Here is a 12,269-nt window from a genome sequence, read left to right on the forward strand (position 1 = left end):
CTTTTCTCCTTCCCATGACCCTGTTCCACCTGTCTTTTCCTATCCTCTAAACTACATTTTTCTTTCCTACCTTTTCCCTTCCTCCTACTTCCACAGATCTCAGCAACAGTTCCCTGTCCCTCATCTTCCCTCTGTTGTTCTACCTGGAGTGACTCGTACCGATTTCGCACAGACACCTGTCCTGAATTCTGATCCTGAATAGAGCCCTTAGCCTGCAATCTACTTCCCCTTAGAACATTAGACCACCTGTCTTCTACAACTCCTCCCTTTCCTTCCCCTCCCTCTTGTACACCTACTTTAACCTGTACATTGTTTGAGGGAGTCCTATCTTCCACGGATCAAGATAAAATGTATTACTTGTAATAAGTGTTATGTTCCAAGCTGTCAGAAAATACGTCGTCCGACAAAGCCAGAATTTTCCCGTCACCTAAGTTGAAATTCCGCCACGTTGAGAATGCTGGTTGATTATAAGATCACATAGATCTTTTTACCGAACGCCCACTTCACAAACAATGCATCGTGCATACAAACAGAAAGAATGATTGGGAACAGGATAACAGGATATCAGGTATAAACTCAGTCTGCCATCTACTGACGCTCACCAGGCACTTCTAGCTGCTAGACAAAGAAAACGAATGGACATCGACTTTGAATTTTACAGTACCGATGCAATGCAAGACAGATCATGCACAAACGCTAACGAAGAACAGACACACAATCACAAGACTAGCCATTCATGGCTAACACCACAAGTTATGTAGCAATAAGATATTCCAGCTACCAAACGGGAATTGCATATGTTCGCTCTGTGGAAAGTGCTGCGAAAATAACATATTGTGTTATGTTCAAAAAGGACCAAAAGCATCACGCAAATTAGGAAAGAATAATTTCAAATTTGATGTAATCATATTGTATATGCCCTTTCGGGTGCTTTTTCCTATTAATAATTGGGAACAGGATTCATGCCAGCACGACTAAAGAGGAATTTTAAGATAAATATTAATCAAAAAGTTGAGTATTGTTTACACAAAGCGTCCACTAAGGATTTCACAGCATCCTTTGGAAGTCCTTTGCTCGTAACATTAAAACCGTAGCCTTTAACTCATAAGGAAATAACGGAAAAACCGCAACAAGGTTTTAATTTACCGGTATCTTGCAGTAAGTTCTTCGTAAGCTGCAGAACACTAGGTTGTGAACCAGACTAAGATATACAGGAAACAGATATACACATGAAAAAGTAAACTTAACATGCGTTATTAATTTCACTTACCGGTGTCGATACCGTATCGCAAATCGCATACGGCTTGTTTTGTCACAAGCGTCTCGATATAACCAAATACAGTCGAGACAATACCCGACACTGAGCGAGATATCGAGGGACAGCTATTGGAGCTCACTCTAGCGGATAGACCTGAACGGTACTGGTTCTGTCATAAGAACATTTGTATTTTTGTGTGAAGTTTTTGGTGTTATTTATGCATTTTCAGTGAGTTGACATAATTAAATAGTAGTGTGTGTCATTCCTTGATATCTCCTCTCTACATGAAGGGAAAGGTATGTGTTGTGTTTGGCTGCAGTAATTACGAAGTAGAGAAAAATGCGCGGTCGTTCTTCAGGTTCCCTCGTGACAAGAACATGTAAGTAATATTGTGTTTGCATATATATTCTTCCAGTGACAGAGATTTTATAGTACTTCATAATCTTCTGACCTGCTCGACCCATGTTTTAACGGGCTTAAAATATAATACGCATATTTTATTGTATAGTGCAGCAGTTAACCTTCAATACCGATGTGTTGTTGTAGGTGTGATCTGTGGGTTTTGCAATGTCACAGAAGCGATTTGGATAAAGTGTACAGGAAAGAAGGGACGTTACGCTTGTATAAGAATTATAAGATCTGTTCAGATCATTTCCAGGCCAGCGACTTTAAAAATCCTCGACTATACAGCCAAGGGTATGTTACATTTTTACTCTAATTGTACGTAAATATTCCTCAAAGCATCACTATCGACAACATTTTCAAACTTTTCTTTCTTTTATCCCTCTTCTCAGATTAAAGCCGGGATTTTATAGATTTTCTTTCTGTTAGCAGGCTTCATGTTAAGAGGAAAATTGTCCAGCTATTAAATGTTAATTCATTGCATCATATGTGTAAGGAATGTGCCGATGTTTTTATTGACTAATGTCTTAATGTGATGATACAGTGTTTTTAAATGAGGAAAAAAGACAAATCCAACCGTAAGATTTCAGGCAGGTATGCTAAAGCTAAAAAAGTAATGCATAAATGAAAGATCAAGCCATTTGACAGCAGTCCATTTCACACCTTGTTTATATGTCTCATTTCAGTCTTTGAATAATGACCTTTTAAATAATTCTTCATACATTTATCCAGAATTGCTTTAGCAACTTCGAAGTTAATATCTCAATACCACTTTCTTTCTAGACGTAATTTATTTATCTATTTCCGTATATACATTTCCATTGATATTTGAATTTAGCGCGATTTGTTCATGTCAAGTCACTAGGAGCGCCACCGTCGAATTGTCTCCCATTTTAGCAAGGCGAAATCCGTGTCGTGTATTGTCTCTACTGAATTTGGTATAACACTGCGATAATACGACCTGGCCAATCACAACGCATTCTCGCAGAGTCTGTGGCCCTGGCCGCTTTTTATTCCCATAATTCCTTGCTTTGGTGATGGCGACTTCGCGATTAGTTTGTTTACGATGATCAGCTGATGACAAGGGTTTGACAGCGGCATAGGTCCTACCCTTCCGAGGGCTCGGCTCAGATTGAATACTTTCGCCCTCCACTCTTGTGAGCGCGCTGTTGTACATCACGTCACTCACCCATAGCCCACGTGACGAATACGGCAGCTCCTATTGGTAGAAACATCTTCCGATTGCTATTGGTCGATTTGAGTTTGACACCTTGGACCACGTGGGACGACCACGTTTTTGACGTTTGTGACATTTTGCTTCACTTTGATTTGGATGCGTGTATCTGTTATCTTCGTTTGCGTGTTTGAAGCAAAAGTACAAGATATTTGAGGAAAGCATCCTTAAGTAAGTTAATAAGTTGATGATTGATAGTTGCTTCTGTTCCCAAAAATGTATTTTTATTATTTTTGACTGTCACCTTTTTATTACCTTTTTGCATGGTGGTTGATATGATAGTTACATAAGCCTACATGAAACAGACACCTTAAAATTCAGTTGATGTAATGTTATATTATGTCTGATAAGCCACTATCGTTTTGATAGTATTGATATTAGCAGTAAAACTATAAGCTGATTACAGTGTCCTTAATTATTTTCTTCTATTTCTTTTCATGTCTCAGACCATGCACGAAAAGTGTCAGATCTGTGGAATGTACACAGATAGCGAAGAAGGCCGGCAACAGGGAATCTTATTTCATCATTTCCCTGTTGCTAGACCTAACATTTGCAGAGAGTGGTTGGACGTTGTGGGGGTCGAACGGTTGCGGCAGCTTCGCCCGAAGCAGCTGAGGAACTGCACTGTGTGTTCGAGGCACTTTCGTCACTCCAGCTATCCATGACCCCTATCAAAGATGCTGTATAAAGATGCTGTCCCGGAAAGAAGTAAGTAGTTGTTATTATTGTTGTTCACAGTACCGGTACTGTGACCTATCACATTTTCCTGTGATTCATTTCATATTGCTCTCCAGAGGTAATGATCATAAATTCATCAGTGCCTGATGAGGGGGAACCTCGCTTCTCATAATGAAATTTACTATAATGCCTGTCATACCTGAGCTGGCCTTACCTGTAAGTTGAAATGTGTACATTTCTCTGAGGCAGAGTGTAGCTGAAATACCTAACATTTATTATTAACAAAATAGTGCACACATGTGCAAATGTTATTCCTTGTTATAACCGATCAATGGCTTTACGTTGCCTGTATTGTGAAGGCGAGGTATTTAAATGAGCTCACTATCCTAACCGCCTCTTTATCCGAAAACCATTTGTACCGTTTTGTCCAGGTTAATTTTAAGTTTGTTGTCTTCAGAATATTTTTCAAGGCTGACCATAGTTGCTAGAAGATAATCTTTGTTGTTAGAACCTATATCTAGGTCATCAGCGTATAAGTACAATTTGGTTGCGTTAAGAATTATTTCTGTAACGTCTGCTGTGGCGATATTGAATAGAAGCGGACTGATAGATCACCCTGTAATACTCCACCCCACTGTTTAATAGTATCTGAAGTTGCTTTGCCATCATGAATTCCTACTTTATTTTGTGACAAGACATTGTTTAGTATTTACCTGCTTGTTATCATCATGTTTCCTGGATCTGTGTACATAATCTGTTGCACTAGAATTCATACAATGGCGCCTTTCACAAAAACTAAGTCAGTGGTACTGTACTGTTTAGGGTTATATATATATTTTCCATTGAGTTGTTGATTACTTTGTATCCTTCATCATTTATTAATTATAGTATAATCATTGTCTTTTGATATGGTGTATTAACTCTACAACTTAGGTCACCTCCCAGAACTACAGGCTCTTTATTTTTCACCATTTTGATGGCTTTCATTATGTGCTGAACTGCAGTGTCCACTCTTCATTTAGAGGATGGTTTGAGGTCAGTGATCTACGTTGACTTGGTGTCTGCACAGGTGACCCTGGGGGTGCTTGGAGTGACCGGGTTGGCTAAGCAGAGGTGAACCAGGCCCATGGAGGGAGGGGATGGGGAATTTCTAACATTTGAATGTACCATTTTGAATTTATTTCCAACATCCTCTCAGCATGTAGGGGATCTTTTCTGGACTTAGTGAATATAAAATGTGCAAGTACAATTAGGTTTTCTTCCTTAAGTTCAACTGAACATGAATGGAGCAAAAACAGTTGTATGACATCTCTCAATACAGTTACTGTTAATGTATTCAAGTGCTTAATATTTAGGTGGACAATATCATATGCTCAATGTAATTTTATTGCTGTTTTGCCTACTGTAAGAACCATAGAGGGACCATAAGAACCATAATACATGTTTATGAATGAATGACATTATGAGATTTGAAAATCAATACCCTGCATTCACTGTAGTAGAGGAGGAAAAAATGGTACCATTCTTATTGTTTTTTCTTGTGCATGTAGGTGTGCCTGAACACGAGTCTGGTCCTCGGCCAAGGCCTTCAGCTGCTATGACTGCTGCTCCCACCACCTGCACTCCTACTGCCTCTGCTACTACTACTACTACTACTACTACTACTACTACTACTACTACTATCACCGGTGCTGTTGCTGCCACCACCATCTCCACGCCTGCTGCTACTACGAATAAACTTTTAATGAGTCATCGCTCGTCTGTGCTGACAGTGATATATAACACTTAGAAAGAAATCTTCCCTTCCTGAGTGGATGTCGTTCATTGTAAAGAGTTGTTATTATGAAGAACTATTGAGGTAATTTCTTATTCTCTTCAGCCTGTGGACTGTAATTGTTGTTTCACTAATTGGTATTTATGTGCTCAGTGTTCTCCCTAGGACCTTTCTAATGGGTGCACCACCCTGCCGGTTTTAGAGACCGCTTGACTAAACCTAGATATATGCTAATTACATAATATTATTAATAGGTACACATTTGAGTCATTGGGTGCTCCAAATTCACCTATAAATACTGTAAATCTGCCAATTTAAATGATAAATCATTACCATAATTGCATCATTTACATCGGAGATCAAATGTTTAGCTTGACCACTATGTAGTCGCGAGCAGGGGTCTGGATTAGCGTGGAATCGCATGCGAGCCCTCTATTCCGTATGACATCACAAACCTGTATGGCAGTCCACATGTCCACAGCAACCGTGTGGGAGGCCTAAGTCCAGTGTTACATGATTTGGAAGGAGCAATAGAACACTAGACGTTCAACGTACTCTGTTATAACTTGTTCATGATAATAACATTCAAATAGTTCAATTGTGCAGTTAATATTTACCTGTCTGATATTATTGTTAACGCCCTGAGGGGAACGAATTGCAATTTATATTCATATTGAAGTTTTACGTAGTATTCCCCGCCCGGCTACTCATTCTTGCCACCCGCCTGACAAACATTTCTGGGGAGAACACTGGTGCTAATGTTATTATTGTTAATTTTACATTCAAATTAAGCAATTTCAGTTTATGAATGCTAATGATTGTTTAGCAGTATATTTAATTTTGTATTACAAAACACCCAACAAGTAGGCTGTGCAGTGTGGTCATGTATCTATGAAATTGCGCTTGGGCAGTGGTGGGTTCGAACCCCACTGTCAGCTATCTTGAAGATGGTTTCCCTTCTTTGCAATAGGCAGGCAGATACTAAGGCCTTACCGTAATTAAGGCCACAGTTGCATCCTTCTGAGGCCCATTCCATCGTTGCCATGAATCGGTGTATGAGCCTCATAGGCATAGCCCAGAACATCATTATAATTGTTCATAAAGGTGGAAAAATGTTAAGTTCATGTTCAGTGTTGTAATTCAAAATATGCCATACATCTGCATGTTTCAGACCCCCATTTGTCTTAATTGCATTCATAATGACTTTTATAAATTCCTGCCCTACAGTTGTTATATAATCAAACACTTTATTTAAACTTCATGGGACATGTATTATTATCATTAATATTAGTATTACTATTAATATTATTATAGGGAGATTAAGTACAGCATGAAACATATCTGCTAAATGGGAAGTGAAAAACTGTAATGTGGAGTTATTTTCAAGAGCAATGAACCTTTCAAACATGTGGTTTACTGAACTCATAGTCTGTTCCTTTATATGAGATCATCATTTGTATGATAGCATTCAAATACTGAAGTGGAAGTGTCGTGTGATATTGTGTGAATGATTTGTGTAAAGACGTCATAGTTTTGGTTAACCATCAATTTCTACCAAAGGAGGTTTCACTGAAAATCTTGTATTTTGGAGAACATTTCTCATCAGAACACAGGAAATATATTATGCTCTCTCCTCTCTTATTTGCAGTTTGTATGCACATCCTCCTATACAAAAGTATGTACTGGTATGTATGCAATGTCCATGTAACTAAATTAATATTTGTGAATTTTGTGATGTTGGTAACCCATTCACTTGATGTGATGGTAACAGTTCTACAAACTTTCCTTATCATAGTACTGGGCAAGTTGGCCGTGCAGTTAGGAGCGCACAGCTGTGAGCTCACATCCAGGAGATAGTGGGTTCGAACCCCACTGTCGGCAGCCCTGAAAGTGGTTTTCTGTGGTTTCCAATTTTCACACCAGGCAAATGCTGGGGCTGTACCTTAATTAAGGCCACAGCTGCTTCCTTCCCATTCCTAGGTCTTTCCTGTCCCATCGTCGCCATAAGACCTATCTGTGTCAGTGCAACGTAAAGAAACTAGCCTTATCATAATTGTCCCCCCTGTGGGTAGGGGGTGGGCAACCACGCAGCCCTTAATTGAATTTTGGCATTGTTTCCGCTTACTTGTGCCAGGCTTCCCACTTGGTTGGCTGGGTGGAGTGCATGCTGTCAGACCACAGATCAGCCTACTCTGCAACCACCAACATAGATTTCCGCCTTCGATATACAGTAGGTACAAATGGCACTGTCTGAAGTGAGTTTCCACTGTCTTCAACAGGCATTTCGTCTAGATCACAGCAAAGGCCCTTGCACACCATAATGTTGTGGAAGTAGCAGCATATTGTTCATAATACTGTACTAAATTAGCATACAATTCCTTGGACATAGCTCTTAATAGGCGGAGCTATGTTGTGACTTGGCATGGTAATGTTTTGTGCTGGATCAGCTGCCATATTATTGTACGTAGATCCAGATGCTACATATTTCTGTCCATTTATTGGAACTCCTCTCCTGCGGATGGACTGAAAGGAAGCATTATTTGTACCTCCTGCATGTTGTAAGAGGGAACAATCACAGAATCTGTAAGCGCTCTCTTGTCCTTTAAACCCACAAACATATTCATGATTCCATCTTTTTCCATGTAGCAGAAAAATTTAGATATATCCTACTGTCACATAAAATAGAACATTTTTAAGTATTGTAAATAGTGCAGATCAATGAATACACGGGATGCATACAATTTTGTAGCTTGACATTGTTTATCATCTAAATGCAGATGACTGATTGAATGATATGTTGTGTTTTGGTGCAGTATGTAGGAACAGAGTATGTGCTATCATGTCTTGGTTTCTTCAAACACTACTCTGCCAGAGATCTGCCATCCTCTAGTAGATGCAAAAGAAGTACAAATCTCAATATTTCTCAGTGTGTGGCCCTAGGTGCCTCTTTTGACAGACTGAAAGATGTATCATATAGTAAGTTCCTTGGGAAAATACAAATGGTGTTGCTGAAAACTTTTGCAATGTCAGTGCAACATTAGACTGCAATAAGAGAGAAAAGTATTATGTTGTAACTTGTCAGTTCCAGTCTTTCTTTCCTAAATGAATGATTTTTGTATTTGTGTTGTATTGCATAGTTTTCTGGCTGATGAATATTAATTGATGATTAACACTGCTGAATGTAATGTCATGAGATTATGATATACTATGATCACTAAAACTTTTGTGCAAATTTCTACACAATTTTATACCTGTAACACTGTGGATAGTAGGTAGAATATAGCTCCATAAACCAAAAGATCATGTTTCATTTCAATTTATCTTTGAATCCTACAAACTCCCTCCTTATCATATGAGTTTCCTTTCATCATTGTGGTTCCTGTGTATGGTTTTCTTTCTTACATTGTATTTATATTTTATTTCCTGCATAAGTGGCATATCTTGATACTATTGACTGTTACGGTTGGCTTAAGTAGTGTTAAAGAGGACTGATGTACGAGGGGATGTTAGTGTCTATTTCTGTCATACGTCTTAATATGAGATAGGGATTGCCAATCCCACTCACCTTCTGGTCACTTCCTTCCTCCCTTTGTGAGTTAGCTTCCATTTTCCTCAGCAGAAACAAACAAAAGCAGCACAGGCAAGGCCAGTCACTCCCATCCTTCATGGCTTTGTGAATTAGTAAAAGTAAAATATAACTCCATAAATCAAATAATTATAATAAGCAGCACAAGCTGGTAAGCTTCTTTTCTCCAGCAAAAAATTATTATTATTATTAATAATAATAATAATAAAGCAAGGCCAACCTCCAGGTGCATTGTTGTTCAGAATGCAGTATTTCAGAAAAAGGTAACAAAGAAGGAAAGAAAGAAAAGGAAATGAAAGAAAAAATATGAGGAAAAAAAGAACAAAAATATATTTAATATAATATTTAAGAGTGGAGGGGGGGGGGGGGTGAGAACCTGGGGACCCTCCGCGCGCTAAACGATTTAAATCGCCCACCCGGTAATTTTAGTTAAGCCCTGTGCTCACTAGAGGCGCTATTGTGCAATTCCTGGCGATCTTTGCGCAGCCGTTGCGTACAGAAGTGAAAAATAACGTTGAGAGTCATCTCTTACTCATTCTCTTTGGCTGATGAGGAGGGCGTCAGTGATCGAATCCAGCTTATTTATGCCACTATATACGGTTGTCTGATAACTTAAAACAGAAGAATTAAATTTAACACAGTAATAATTAAAATACGAAAGGATACGATTCTTTTTTCGATTTACTATGAATGATTTCAGGTTGAGTTGCTCAGAAAACTGATGCAGTGTTTTTATAGTCCTCGTTAATAATTATGGAATTATTTTAGGTTGTTACACAGAAATCCAAGTTTAGATTTACGTAACCGATAGTTTTGCATAAGGTATTCGACATTTCAAGCTATGTTAGCAGAAAAAAACGAGGTTAGGGGTGTTTCTTATACATGATAACATGACTGATGAATTATGAAGGGTTCTATGAAATCAATCATCATTGATCTGCTTTTGAGACTGTCCTTCGAGGAATTCATGTCGGTGCTTTCATTATTCATATTTACAACTGCATAACCTGTATTTTTGTACAATTTATTAGACCTTTCAAGCTTGGTTAGCAGAAATTTTACATGTTATAATTTCATTGATGAATTATCAAGGGTAGCCCACGGTCAATGATCTGAATTTAGAGCTGTAGCCCAATTGGAATATTCCCTATCATTTTACCTAGTATTTTCTTCAATGATTTCAAAGAACTTGGAAATCTATCAAACATTTCCCATGATAAATTGATCCAATCCCTAACTCGTCTTCTTATAAATAAATATTTGTCCTAATTTGTCCTCTTGAATTCCAACGTTATCCTCATATTGTGATCTATCCTACCTTTAAAAGCTCCTCTCCAAGCTTATTTGTCTACTAATGCCATTACACGCCAGTAGCAGATCAACTTATGGGAGGGGGCTTAAAGTTGCTAAATTATGATAGAACATAATTAAGGTGCTTATGCATGCTTGAGTGTCATCATAAAGACATTAATACAAATGAATTACGTTGATATTCAGATTGCAGTACACTACAGAATCTTACATTAAAATACAGAAAAAACAATACGATCAAGCTCAGCAGTATGTTCAGTTTACAATCTAAAATCCAACTTTCGAGGCTTCGTAGAAGACATATTCAAGATACCTGTTGGTTTTACAATTATGTCTCTATGATTCTTAAAAAGAGCCACCCCATTGAGTCGACTTTCACGTGTTTATAGTCAGTCTCCGTTTATTTTCTTTTATAAAATTTCCATGGGGTTTCTAACCAACCTGCCCCTTATGGCTACGCCCATCACACGCCATTTCTCCACTGACAGCTCAGAGCATGCCGCTTAGTCGAGCATCTCGTTTCCTTACTCCCAGGTCTTTTCTTTCCAACATATTAAAAAACTACTCCTTTGTCGGAAGTCACCAGAAGAAATTATGCTGCTTTCCTTTGGATCTTCTCCATTTTTTGTATCAAGTAATCCTGGTGGGAGTCTCACACAGTGAAACCATCCTCTGATTGGGGGTCTTACCAGACTTATTGTATATGCCCTCTGGTTTACCTCCTTACTACAACCCTTAAATACCCTCGTGTGTAACCTTTATGTACTATCTCATTCATGAATGAAGATCTTTCCTTATATTAAGACCTAGACCGTGATCCCCATGAGGTACTGTCACCTGATCAATAGAGTAATTAAATCTGAGAGGACTTTTCCTCTTTGTGAAAATTACAACCAGACTTTTCATCCCATTTACCATCATACCCTTGTCTCCTGTCCATCTCACAACATTGTTTATCTCTTTTTGTAGTCGCTTACAAACCTGCAGCTTATTTAATACATACAGTGTAACATCATTAGCAAAAAAAGCCTTATCTTTGATTCCAGATAACCATTTCAGGATCAGGTAATGCTTCATTTATTCTAATTCTGTGAGTTCTTTCTAGAAATTTAGCCACCCATTCAATCACTCTTTTGTCCATTAGCCATCATTTTCGTTAGTAATCTCTAATGATCTACCCTGTCAAAATCCTTGAATCAATACCTCCTGTGGGTGGGGGCAATAGAATACACCCATGGCATTCCCTGCCTGCCATAAGTGGCAACTAAAAGGAGCCCAGGAACTCTAAACTTGCAAGCACGGGTTGACGACCGTGGGGACTTTGGCTGAGTCCTGGCATTGCTTCCCTTTACTTACACACCAAGTTCTTCACTTTCATTTATCCTATCCAATCTCCCTTGGTCATTTCTTGTTCTTTTCTGACCCCAGTGGTATTATTTTTGAGGTCTAGAGAGACTTTCACTTTACCAGTCTTCATGGCCCTCACCTTCCTTTGGCTGCTACCTTCTTTTTTCGAAGTGTCGAATCTCTTCCTTCTGATTCGTGTTAATAGAGGATGGTTGCCCAGTTCCTCTTAAAACAATAAACACGACCACGACCATGGATGGATACATATAGTCCATTCTACCTGAATCTAAATTATCTGCTATATCATGTTGGAATCCTACAAGTTGAGCTTCACTGGAATAATTTTTCCTAAACGTGTACAGCCTTCTATCAAACCAGAGCTCATATGCAACACATGTTAAGCAGACTGGCCTGTAATTATCTGCCTTATGGTCATCGCCCTTTTCTTTATACAGTGGGGCTAGGGCTCCTTCTTACAAACAGTAAACAAATATTTCCGATATGGCAGCATATTTCTAGTAATTACCCTGAATTCTTAATAAAGCCAGCTGGGTTTTTTTTTTTTTTTATAGCTTTTGTACCTTTTTTGAAAATGTCTTTATTATAATAGGTAAATTCCACTACTTTGCCTGTATTAGTCACCTCCTCAACCTGGAAATTAATCTTTACATATTGCTAA

The 12,269-nt window shown here is 38.5% G+C and overlaps 1 protein-coding gene across 1 annotated transcript in view; it reads right to left on the reverse strand.

The window, feature by feature from the left end:
* LOC136882317 (zinc finger protein OZF) overlaps positions 1-1,326 on the reverse strand; it is a 112,125-nt gene extending 110,799 nt beyond the window's left edge. The window contains exon 1 of the mRNA XM_068229569.1: positions 1,271-1,326. The gene's annotated coding sequence lies outside the window, so the exon portion shown is untranslated. The remainder of the gene's footprint in view (positions 1-1,270) is intronic.
* Positions 1,327-12,269: the final 10,943 nt, after the last annotated feature.

The sequence above is a fragment of the Anabrus simplex genome, chromosome 1 (genome assembly GCF_040414725.1).
Source record: "Anabrus simplex isolate iqAnaSimp1 chromosome 1, ASM4041472v1, whole genome shotgun sequence".
Classification (NCBI taxonomy): domain Eukaryota; kingdom Metazoa; phylum Arthropoda; class Insecta; order Orthoptera; family Tettigoniidae; genus Anabrus; species Anabrus simplex.